The sequence below is a fragment of the Macaca thibetana genome, chromosome 3 (assembly GCF_024542745.1).
Source record: "Macaca thibetana thibetana isolate TM-01 chromosome 3, ASM2454274v1, whole genome shotgun sequence".
Classification (NCBI taxonomy): Eukaryota; Metazoa; Chordata; class Mammalia; order Primates; family Cercopithecidae; genus Macaca; species Macaca thibetana.
In genome coordinates this window covers 31,767,229-31,780,717 of record NC_065580.1, presented here as the reverse complement: position 1 = coordinate 31,780,717, position 13,489 = coordinate 31,767,229, and the positions used below count along the sequence as shown (strand labels likewise).

General features: G+C 40.2%; 2 protein-coding genes across 5 annotated transcripts in view; one reads left to right on the top strand and one right to left on the bottom strand.

The window, feature by feature from the left end:
* Positions 1 to 13,489, top strand: part of ARF5 (ADP ribosylation factor 5) — a 540,324-nt gene that overhangs the window by 132,542 nt on the left and 394,293 nt on the right. The window lies entirely within an intron of this gene.
* GRM8 (glutamate metabotropic receptor 8) overlaps positions 1 to 13,489 on the bottom strand; it is a 797,799-nt gene that overhangs the window by 747,582 nt on the left and 36,728 nt on the right. The gene's annotated exons all lie outside the window — the stretch shown is intronic.

The window sequence follows — 13,489 nt, the reverse complement described above, 5'->3', positions numbered from 1 at the left end:
GCCACCTCACCCAGACTCTTTCCAGATTCTTAATGCATTCTACATATTTACAAATAAATATTGCTAATAGCTACCATCTATTGAATACCTACTGTGTGTCAGGCAGCTAAGCACTTACTGTATATATTACTAGTCCTTACAATAATCCTACATGGTACTTTTTACTGATCCTCATTTTACTGGTAAAGACTCTGAGACTAAGATGACATTAAACTTAATGTCATTCAAAACCTACTAGATGGGTAAGCCAGAATTTGGACTCAAGTTCACATAACTCCAAAGCCTGCCACCACACAAGGAAAATATCCATTTATTCATTTATATAAGATTGTGGACCTCTTCAAATATGCCTGTTTCATCCTAACCCTCTAAAAAACTAGTCATTCACATCTTTTGAAGTCCCTCTGACCTAAGGGTGATTCACAGAGGTAGTAGGATCAAGAATCCTCATCTTCCAAATACATTTGTCTTCTTAGCTTGATAAAGCCAGTGTTGGGGCCTATGCTGTGTAGACAATTTCCTCACATTCAATTGGAAAACAGACCTAAGTCTTGTCTTTAAGGCCATATGCTACATATCAGGTTTTCACCATGAATTATGTTTCAGGAGAACATGGTTGAATCCATATTAATACTGGATATCTAACAGAGATCACGTTATAAATGAAACTATGATTTAATTTATGGATAGGTAAATATTATCAAGTATATGTTTACATTTTTATATTAGCTAGCAAATCATTAAGAAGCCAGGTGATTAAATTTGGGGTTTTGATGGGGTACACATGTATGTAAAAATGAAAACAGACACTGAGGGCTATAAGGGGTGAGGGAATAAGGCTGAAAAAGTACCTATTGGGTGTTACGCTCACTACCTGGATAACAGATTCAATCACACCCAAAACTTCAGCATCACACAATATATTCTTGTAACAAACTTGCACATATACACCCTGAATCTAAAAGTTGAGACCAGGTGTAGTGGCTCACGCCTGTAATCCCAGCAACTTGGGAGGCTGAGGTGGGTGGATAACCTGAGGTGAGGAGTTTGAGACTCACCTGGCCAACATGGTGATACCCTGTTTCTACTAAAAATACAAAAATTAGCCAGGGGTGGTGGTACAAGCCTGTAAACCCAGCTACTTGGGAGGCTAAGCCAGGAGAATCCCTTGAACCCAAGAGATAGAGGTTGCAGCGATCCAAGATCATGCCACTGCACTCTAGCCTGGGTGACAGAGCAAGACTCTGTCTCAAAATAAAAATAAAATAAAATTGAAGAAATAAGAACCAATTGTCAAAATCTCAAAAAGGGGGAGGAGTAGGGGAGTAGCAGGGAGTTTCGAAAGGTTGAACTTTGCATGAATTGGTTTACCGAAGGAAGAAGAAGGGAGTGGGAGAGGCAGAATAAGAAAAAGAAAAGCTCCATAACTAGAAAAGAAATGTCTGCATTGTAGAACTTCTTAAATGTTATTTTCATAAAGTTATATAAACGTATGTAATGCAAATAAAGACAGGTCAAATTGAGATGTTTATGAAATATGCTAAATGTAAGAGTTGTAGTCAAAATGTATTACAGAATCTAATTGACTGTGGAGTTCATTAATTAATTTACATTTTCATGGCATAAAAATAGCAGGATTCAAGCCATGCAGTTAATGTACACAACATTCACTGAATTGTAGACACAAAGAGCCCGAACACTAGAAAGCAGCTTTTAATATTCTGTAATGTTCTTTATCAAGCTGTTTGTGCAAGACTTTATGAAACACAGCACACAGCTTAACAATCTCCAGTGCATTATTATACATATCTAACTCTCTAACTTTTGCCTTCGGATACTCCCAGCAAAGCACAACAGCTTCACAACTTGACTGTACCAAAGCAATGTGGTCAGGAAAGCAGCTTCCCCATTCTGCAGCAGCTAAATGTCAGAGAGCCAAGGGTTCCACCGAGGTTTCCCAAAGCACAGCAGTTGCCATTAGAAACTTCCTAGCCCTCCAGTGTGCATTTTACAGAGTATTCAGAGGTTGATAAACAGATCTTTTACTTGATTTGCCATCTGTGAATTTTAAAGCTGTTAAGGCACTTTTCTGTCTTTATTTCCACAATGGTCCTGATCCCATTTGCTAGTTAGAAGCACTCACTAATATATTATTCAGTTCTATTGAGAAAACCATACTGAGGCATCTCCGATTTGACATTACTGTCGGGTTGCTCTTTTTTTTCTTTTTATAACATATCAGGTAAAATAAACCAGCTCGAAACCCTGGCCTTTTTTAGTGCTTCAAAGAATTCTTTTCATTTCTTTGTGACTGAGAGCTCACATTAGAAAGCTATTAATACATTTGAGTACAATTTGTGTTTTCAATGCAACCCAGACGAGAAATGAAAAGGCATGGAGAAGAAACATGGCCTTCCTGGACAGCCTGAATCAATAAGTTGTTACTCTTCACCAAACGTAGCTTAGGTACAAATGGCTTCATTTCCATTCCCCTTCGCCGTGGGGGCCTCAAGAACCAGTTACAGGAGCTAGAGGATGATGCTGACAGCTGTCACACAGGCAGTACCCACTCGTTTTAATAGCCTTCGCCTTTTTCATTTGTTGGTTTGCTGAAAAACAAAATTGTGCTGATCCTGACTGTATGAGACAAGAAAATCCTGCCATTCTATTTTACCGGGTGCTTTTGCCTTGGTTTCTTTTTCAGTGAGAACAGACATGCCACTGAGACAGCTGGCCCTGTATGTTATTTTTTTCTAGTAACAGTAATGGAGTCATTCATTCAATCTATATGAATGCAGTCCCGATTAAGTGCCATTTTTCTCGTAACGGTAATGGAGTCATTCATTCAATCTACATGAATGGAGTCCTGACTAAGTGCCAAGAATATAACAGTGAACAAAACAACCTCTGGCCTCATAGAACTTTCATTCAAGGCAGTGAGATGGGAGGAGTCACCAACCCATGAAAACAAATGTAGTCACATTTCCATTAATGCCTGAATTACCAGGACTCGGGCTTTCTTCAAAGCCTTCCCCAACCAATTTGAGGGTACTATCAGACATCCTATGTCATGTCCACAAAACCAACCACTCATCTTCCTCCACTTTGGCCTTCTTGCTAGTTGTCTCCTTGTGGGGCAGGTAGAGACCTGGCACACTGCCACATCTACAGGGCTACCACCAGGTCACTGACATCAGAGTCAGCATCTCCACCACTGTTTGCCACTCTCTACCGCTCTGCGGAGGCCACCAGGAGGGTCCAGGGTGTGAAACCACACCTGGGGTCTATGGCAGAGGAGAGAGAGAAAGCTGGAGGCTCCCCCACTTGCTAATATTACAATTGGTTATCTGGGCCCTGTGGTTCTGTTTGTGTCCAAACTTTCACATTGTCTTTCACAAACACGACTTTTTCCCTTCTGACCTTCACCTCTCTCTCCACCCAGGCTCCATGTATTCCCTTGTATTCTCATCTCTTTCCCTCATCTCCTTCCAAGCAGCTATCCACAGGATAGGTTCCTCTTTTTTCACCAGAAGCAGAAATGTATATGACCATTATCTCTTGCAACTACATCCCCATAGGGATGACTAACCTGATGCTCAAAGAGCCACAATCCACCTTCCACTCCGCTAGGAAGCCCTGCCAGGTATAGATGGGAGAACTGAGCTACCAGCATCAAGGACACTGGCACCAGAACCAGTCTTTGAACTATTCAGTTTTATTTCCTGACGAATGTATTTCTCCACCCAAATGCAGTCCATCCCAGGCTCTTCCTCAGCCTCTACGTACAGAAAGGATGATCAACTCTTGTAGGTGAGGTGCAGCCACACTAGTCCAGCAATGTGCTTTGTGATTGCTTGCCAGGCTGGATTCCCTAACCATTCTGGTAAGCCTATCAATAAGCTTGCCCAAATGCGGTGAAGACCTCTCTCAGAACAGCCGATTTGAGTATATTAATCCATTTAACCTGGGTTTTCCTAATCAATATGGAAACGTTTAGCCTCTGAATTCTGATGGATTGATTCCATACTCCTGTATGACATTCCCTGGCTATCAACTGCCCTGAGTAGGTTAGCCTCAAGATATTTGTGGGCTTTGCTAAATAAACTTTGATAAAATAAGTAACATTTTTCTGATATATATGAAAATGGTTTTCTCATCTTTCTATGTTGGACTTTTCCACAGCTACATCTCCTGTACTCATGAGAAGTTTTATTTCCTCAGAATTAATATGCCTCCATAACAGAAAATTTCAGAAAACTCCCAGGCACGTGCATGTCAAATGCATGTCCAATAGGCTTCCACAGCAATCTTCTCATATGCAATTCACCCAGGGAGGAAGCAAGCACCTCCAGTGTTCTGCAGACCCACAGTAATCCAAGCTGCTTAAATCCTTCATAAATCCTCTGTGCAAAAACACTAAAGAGATTGCCAGCAGGAAATTCAACCACTGGTTGCCTTGGACATTCCTAGAAAACTTTTCCTTAATTATCAGCCAGAGCACTATGTCATTAATGCAGGCAAGAGTTGACAGTAGCTGGTCTAAGACAGTAATAGCAGAGATAGACACACAAGGCAGGTTCAGAGGCTAATCAGAAGGTGAAATTGGATATGGCTTGTATGACCACAAACATGAATGCGTGTGAGGAATGAAGGAAAAATAAGAGCCAGCAATGATTCCCCAGATTTCTGGCTTAGATATTTAAAAGGATACAGCCACTTTTTATTAAACACAGGAGGAACAGCAGACCTGGGGAGAAATATGGTTAACTGCACACTAATTTATATTTGCTAAATGATGAAGCAAATGGAGAGGAATTTTTTTATTTTTATTAAATTGCTGATTATGTTAAGAGAAAATATTTGTATTTAATATCTATACATTTAAATCATCAGAACTCTTATTTTCAGGACCCTTATTCCCAAGTTTTCTATATATCTCAGTAATACATCAAATAATATTAACCAGCAAGGGAGGGAAGTGAAGATGAAATTTTTATCGAAACACTAATCATAAATGCTCATTTACTTATTCAACACTTACTGAATGTTGGCAATGAGCTAAGTACCAACACGAACTAGAGAAATATAGATAATAACGATACTGAACACCTAAGGAATACCAGCCATCATGCTAAGCACATCAACTGCCATTGACAATCCCCAACACAATCCTGCTAGGAAGGTGTTATTACAATGACTATTCCACAGATGATAACTAAAACTAAAATTCTAAGCCCCCAACTGGCTGAACAAACCCCCTCTTGGTTAAGGGGATCCCAGGGAAATCTTAGAAACTGAGTTCCTGTCCATGGTGTGATAGGAAGCCAGATACGTCTCATTACATCCCCTCCTTTTTGTGGTTTAGACACAACAACTGACCAGCATTAATGTTAACATAGAGATCCTAAGACTAACAAAATGGACTCTGTGGCAATAAGATACCAAATTATAAAGATTACCTAAGGCCATGCCAGCCAAGGGTTAAGTCATGTACCCTCTACACTTAAAGAATAAATTATGTTCCAACTGCCACAAGATTTTTTTCTCTAGCAGTTAAACCAGCACTGGCCTCAAGATAAGCACTATTGAAACAACCGTAGCACTTTCACCACCAGATGCTGACCCCCAGCCCATTCCACAAGCCATACCCACAGCTTTGATTGGAAAAGAGACAGCTGTGGTTCAGTAACTTTCTCCTAATAAGAGACCATGGACCATGGACTGATTCTGGCTGGTTTACAGAGGCTGTAAACTTGAGGGCCTTCGTGTCCTCTGCCTTACCTTTTGATATATAAGGCCTAATTGTACGACACTTAAATGTTAAGTCTCTACCCAAAAGTGAATATGGGATGCAGGTAATATTTGTGTTTGCTTATCACACATGTACCTCTCCCACTTCATGAATATTCAAAGCTCCTCCTGTAACCTGTTGAATATGTATACTTTGCCAACCTCGGCACAAATTCCTGTTCTACCCCCTCCTCCCTCAAAGTGTCTGTTATTAGCCTCTGCCAGAGGCTGCACTTACCAGCCTGCAAAACGGCCAGCCTGCAGGCTATAACCCTTTATAAGAAATAAAGTTTCCTTCATAGATTTATAGATGTTGTGATTTTTTTCCATGATGAAACTGACATAGCAACATGTTGAGTAACTTGGCTAATGAGTTTGAAACCAAAGTTTGTGCCAAACCCTGGGACTCTAGAGCCAGTCTCTGCCGTCCTCTTCCCTCAAGGAAGTCAGGATCCTCTTGGGAGGCAGACCATACATGTCCTTAGAAAGCATTTACAATGATCACCTTGCTCGTTCATCTCAGATCTCACAGATCTGCCGCCTTCTCCAGGCCTCTAACCACTTGATTCAGTACACTTGATGTGATCTAGCATTACCAGTCTCTCCTCCACCTCACGCTGCCTGTAATCATAGCAGTCACTTGTTTTCAGTCATATCATTACAGAGCAGCATTGAGTTTTCCAGTTTATAAGCAGCCCAAATTTCTTTCTTTTCCTGTTGAGCTTTTGCCTTGAATGTCTAGTTTTCCTTGGGGAAACATAGTTCCCAATTCCATTTCCCACAGGAGCTTTACTCTGGAATGTCTAATAGTGTGTGTTTGTTTCAACATCGGGGATATAAATACGTAAAATGACGTTCTGCTTGGTGCTGCTGCACGGCTACAAGAACTGAGGGCCAGCCAATCATGAGCCAAGGGACTTACTGTATTCATTTAAATATAGTTCAGGTTTCTCCCTTCTCTCTACCTCAACAAGATTTAGCACCTAGAACAAGACACTACACCTTTCGTTTGCACTCTGAGATTGCTAGGAAGTAAATCCACCTGGAAACCGTACTGGATAAGGAGCAGGGATACATAGCAGCGGCTGAAAAGAAATTACTCAAGTGCTAAATCAGAAAGGAAGCTCGTTAACACCCCACCACCTTTTGTAAAGTCAAGAATACACTGTCCAGTATGAAACCCAGCCAAGATCTCAGCGGTTGACTGCTCAGTGAAAGAGGAACAAGAAAGTGACAGAAGGACATTCATTCCAGAAACCCTGAGAATCCAGCAGCCCTCGCCTGGTCTCCAGCTCCATGACTTACCACTCTCCTCACTGCTCCAGTCTAAATTCCACACCTTCAAAGCTAGAATCAGAGTTTCCAGGGTAGCAGGAGTGGAGTGAACCAGGGGGATCCCAGCATCCTCCTCAAATGTAGGGACTAAGGCTGGCGGGGAAAAGGGGCAGGGTCCTTTGGGGATTGTAATGCACCCAAGGGGAAATTCCAGAGATCCAGGTCCAGTCCTCTGGGCCTCCCCAGCTAGCCTGGTATAGTTCCATCTTCACTGAAGTTCCTCTGGTGATAACATGTCATGTTGAAGAGGATATTTAGGGCTTCCTGAGACAAAGTGCTAAACACTAACCAGGAATTCTCAGCAAATACTAGTGAGTGAATTAAGAATGAATGAATATCCTATAAAAACAAGCAACAAATCAGGGACTAGCCCCGCCCCACCAATCCCTGACCCCATGGCTCAATGTGAGCTCTTGGACCAGCAGCATCCCCACAACATATAATTCACCTACTACCCCATATGAGAGAAATCTAGGAGGTTCTCGTGTCCTGGGGAGCAAGCTGTTAAGTAGAAGTGGGAGAATTCCTAACCCTGTTAAGAGTTGGAATGTTAAACTCTAAAGATAAGCCTGAAAACCAGCTTTAAAAAATGTGGGCATTCCTAGTTAACCTAGAGAGGCAGAATTCTTTTCTCTCCTACCAAGACAAACCCACAGTAGCTCAATGCCTGGATTATGAGGCCACATCACAAAGATGTTGGTTTTTTCTGTTTAGGAAGTTGCTGAAAGAAAGAATTTAGGCATTACTATTCAGACTAGATCCATTCATTAGGTCCACACCACACCAGTAAACAGTGATATAGATTTGCATACTTTTTTTTTTTTAAATTCACATTTAATAATGTTTTACTTCCCAAGCCCCTTATGAGCTGGGCATTGGCTAAAAAGGTTTTGGCTCAGTGCAAAGAAGAATGTTCCACGCCTGTGAAACACCAAACAATGGAGCAGTGGTGTTGTAAGGGAGTAGCCTGTGGCCCATTCAAGCCAAAACTGGATCATTATTTGTTGCAGATGCTTTAAAGAGTTCTAATAATTTAGGTGTGAGATGGGAATAAATAATCTCTAAGATGTCTTCCAATCTTAGCATATACGGTAATTTTTTTCTATGGAAAAAGCACCCTAACAGAAAGTAACCAGTGACTTTCCCTAGTCACACAACCAGCCCCTCCAGCTTCTAGCCTACTACTCTTTCCACTGGATGGTCTTCAACACCACCAGTGCTCAGCCCCAAGACACCAGGGAAACACTGGCACTGTCCCTTTGGTTTCATAGAAAATGAGCCCAAATAAAAGATTCAACATCTGACCGACAGACTTTCACATATTTTATAAGATGATCAATTTAATACCATATAGGTATATTAGACTGAGACTGTTTTGTAAACTTCTGAAAGCCGATACAAATAACATCTTGGAGTTAGTATGGTAGAACCTTCTAGAACACTTGTCATGGCCTGAATCTTCATGTCCCTCCAGAATGCATATATTGGAACTTGTATTAGGGTTCTCTGGAGGGACAGGGCTAATAGGATAGATGTATATATGAAGGGAAGTTTATCAAGGAGTATTGACTCACTCAACTACAAGGTGAGGTCCCACAACAAGCCATTTGCAAGCTGAGGAGCAAGGAAGCGAGTCTGAGTCCCAAAACCTCAAAAGTAGGGAAGCTGACAGTGCAGCCTTCATGTGGTCGAAAGCCTGAGAGCCCCTGGCAAACCACTAGTGTGAGTCCAAAAGCTGAAGAAGTTGGAGTCCGATGTTCGAGGGCAGGAAGCATCCAGCATGGGAGAAAGATGAAGGCGGGAACACTCAGCCAGTCTAGTCATTCCACATTCTTCTGCCTGCTTTATTCTAGCTGTGATAGCAGCTGATTAGATTATGCCCACCCAGATGGAGGGTGGGTCTGCCTCTCCCAGTCCACTGACTCAAATGTTAATCTCCTTTGGCAACACCCTCAAAGACACACCCAGGAACAGTACTTTGCATCCTTCAATCAAGTTGACACTCAGCATTAACCATCACAGAACTTAACCCCCAGGTGATGTTATTAAGAGGTGAGGACTCTGGGAGGCCCCACCTTCATGGCTGGGATTATTGCCCTTTTAAATGGGTTGAGGGAACAAGTTTAGCCCACTTCGGCTCCTTCCACCCTGTGAAGACGCAGCAACCAGGCACCATCTGTGGAGCAGAGGGCAAGTATTTACCAGACACCAAGTCTGTTGGCACCTTGATCCTGGACTTACCAATCTCAAAAACGGTGAGAAATAATTTTCTATCATTTACAAATTACTTGGTCTAAGGTATTTTGTTATAGCAATGGGAACAGACTAATACAACGCTATATTTCAGTATTGAGGATAATTGGATTAAACTAATAATTTCACTATTACTCCACAATCAAAAATAATGGCAGCATTTATTTGGCTGAGTCAGTTTCATACTTAGAGTATGGGAATAAGAATTGTTTCATTATAAAGGTCACAACCTTACATAATGCTCGCCCTTACATAATAGTCACACCCCTATTTTTGGACCGGCAGAGCCAGCATAAAAAGTGTTATCATTACACAAACAAATACAGCGCTTTAGAGGTGTTTTTAAGGACAGAAATATATTTTCAATTCTATTACTATTTTTCAAACAGCTGAGGTTAGACAGATTCCAAGTGCCCCGCTTCGCTGTTTTTGAGCTGTCAAAAAAAATGAATCAACTGACTACAGTCACGTATCTAACCCAAACATAGAATTTCCCAGGAAGTCTGAGGTTATTTGGGTCAAGTTTCTATGGTATTTGATCTACAGCCTGATAATATAGCTTTTGTGCTATATGAGCACACTAGGATACAGTGTTATTTTTTAACTGAGACATAAAAACCAAAGTAACAATCTACTTGTATTCATTGTCAAGTTTTCATATCATTATAGCCAAAGAAATGAAAACCACTCCCAACCAGCCTGCTTCTATTAATACACACAGTGATCTTTGATGTAAATGTCACACATGCTCACTTTAGGCTTCTGGTCAAATTTGCATGAGGACAATTAAATTCTGAGGTCCTGAATCTCCTCTGTAAATTCAACAGATAGATTTCTCTTCTTGTATGAAGCTATTGTTTGCTATTGTTCTGAGCTACTCAACAGCTGCAATTCGGCAACCCACTGGATGTTGAAGGGTATAATAATCGTACTGAGGGATACGAATGTATGTAAACTCAAAGCCCAGTGCTGTCTCTATGGTGATACACTTATCCACATTCCTCCTACCCTCATGACACAGCCCTCTTCTCCAAATACCTGGACCTTCCCTCAATTTACTTTCCCTTATACACCCTAGATGTGCACCTTAGATGTGCACTATTATGGTAGCCACTAGCCATACGTGGCTACTGAGCACTTGACATGTGGCTAGCCTAAACTACTGAGATGTGCTGTCTAAGTACAAAATTACCTACTAGATTTTGAAGACTTAGTATGACAAATGTAAATACCTCAGTAATTTTATATCAACCTGCTGAAATACTTTGCATATATCAAGTTAAATAAAAACATATTATACACTGGAAAATTTTAAATTATGTGTGTAGCTCACATTATTGGATAATACTGAGTTGGCTAATTTTAGGTTCTCTTTCCCTGACTCCATTCTACTGAGCTTTCTTCAATTACACAAAAATTGGGTCTTCTAATTTTATCCTTTATCTCTTAATCTCCTTTCCTATCCTTTTGTTTTTTCTGTGCTGCATTCTGGGTAATATATCTCATATTTATCTTGCAAATCACTGATTCTTTCTTCACTAGGTCTAATCTATTGTTAATCCATCCATCCACTCCATTAGGTTTTATGTTTACTTTGTTTTGATGTCTTGAATATGGTTTTGTTTATTGAACTTCCACACAAGATTTCATCTGGTTTAGAAAAATATTGGAAACCATTAGGTAACTTCTACTAATGCTGAATACATGCATACTCTGTCACCAGCAATTCTATTCCTAGGAATAAACCCAACAGGAATAAACGATAGCCCAAAACTGAAAATTACCCAAATGCCCAACAGCTGTAGAAGGGAATAAATTGTGGCATATTCACACAATAGAATACTAAATTAAATAAGAAAAGTATAACTATATGGAAAAATATGATGTTCATTTATCCTTTTTCATATGTTGAGAGACAAAGGTCATATACAAAAGATTATATAGTATATAAATCCATGAATAAAATGTTTTTGTTTTTAACAGGCAAAATTAAAATGGTGTTAGAATTCAGGATACTTGTATAATAGTCACACCCCTATTTTGGATACTGGTTGACCTTGGAGTAATACTGGTTGACCTTGGAGTAATACTGGTTGACCTTGGAGTAAAAGATTACATGAAGGGAATGGAAAGGGGGTTTATGAGATACTGGTAATGTTCTATTCCTTGATCTGAATGCTGGTTACACAGTACATTAATTTATGGAAAGTTATCATGGTATATCCTTATGATTTTTAAACTGTGCATGTAATTTAACAGTATAATAAACTCAAACTCTTATCAGTGGTTTTCAGAAAAATATATCTGGATGTTGTATTAGTCTGTTTTCACACTGCTATAAAGAACTACCTGAGGAAGGGTAATTTATAGAGAAAAGAGGTTTAATAGACTCACAGTTCCAAGTGGCTGGGGAAGCCTGAGGAAACTTACAATCATGGCAGAAGACGAAAGAGAAGCAAGGCACGTCTTACATGGCAGCAGGAGAAGGAGAGTGATGGGGGAAGTGCCGCACTTTTAAACATCAGATCTTGTGAGATCTCACTATCACAAGAACAGCATGGGGAAAATCTGCCCCCATGATCCAATCACCTCCTACCAGGTCCCTCCCCTGAGAGGTGGGGGATTACAATTGGAGATGAGATTTGGGCAGGGACACAGAGCCAAACCACATCAAATGTTAAAACCTTTTTTTTTTTTCCCTTTTTGAGTTGTCAGTTTTGAACATAATTTTATTTCCAAAATTTCATTTTGTTTCCTTTTCAAATTCTGCCTAGTCATTTTTAATAGCTTTTTGCTCATGTTTTCAAATCCATCTTTTATTTCTAGAAACATTTTAAGGACATTTCATTTATATTCTGACTGATAATTCTTAAATTCAAGTTCTTGGGAAGTCTAATTCTACTGTTTGTTGTTTCCACTGATAGCTTGTTTACTCTGTGTAACTGGAAACTTTTCATTGTGAAGTCATATGTGGTTGATTTTAATCTGTGAGAATTCTAAGTAGCCCCAGCTGTGGGAACATTCCTACAAAGTGGATTCTCTTCCGATTGTGCTGGAATCCTGAGTCTCTCTCAAACTGGAATTATCTTAACAATTCTTTTGCTTCAGTTTTCCTGGACAGCATATGTGGATAATGTGAGTTTAAGTCCTAAACCTTCATGAGTTCAGAATTCTCAGGAGAGACATTTCCCCATCCCCAGCCAAGGCCAGAACAATTTCTCATAGCAATTTTTCTTTGCCAAATGGATTTCTCTAGTCCATCTTTTCACTGAGGGTGTAGATCTTCAAGATTCCTGGCTTTTGCAGGAATTAGTTAATCAGTTCCATTGACCTTGTAGTGCCCAAGTCCTCACCTTCCATTCCACAGTGCACCCCTATTCATCCCTGTTGTATGGCAATTAAAACCAAAGCTTTCAGTTTGTTGTCTGCACACACCCCCAAGGCAGCCCATATCTTAGATCCTCAGTCACCACCCTGGTGTCAGCTCTCTCTCCATTTTTGCCTCTGTATAGATTTACATTCAATTTTTATGAGCTTAGCTACATATTTAAAAGGTTTTTTAATATTACATTCAGCATTTCTCAGTGTGTGTAATTGGGCGAGTTTCTCCAAATATCCATTCTTCATAACACTAGAAGCAAAAGTTCAACAGGCCTTCTCTACCTGATGCTTAAAAAGTAGTGAGGCAGTCATTTCAGGGGCTTTGGAGAGGTCCTACTCTGTTACCTTCCAGCTTAATTACAACTGAATTTTCTAGAACTAAAACAAATGTTTAATGTGAGCAGAGGTGAGGTGAGGTGTCAACCAATCAATTTTCACAATATGCTACAACCTACCATTCAGTGGACTTGCTAAAAAGTCACCCAGCAGAGAGAGCCTTGCCACTTTTTTATGCCAAAAGATCAAATAATGCAGAAACCATTCATTCATACAATAAATATTCACCAAGAATCTGCTCTTTGCAAGGTACAAAGTGCTAGGCAAACAAAAGTGATTAAAACATGAACTTGGCCCTCAAAGAGTTTAGCTAGGATGCCTAAAAATTTTCTTGCCTTAAGTGCAAATTGATCAATAAGTAGAGATTGCCTGGAGCATTGTATTAAGAATCTGA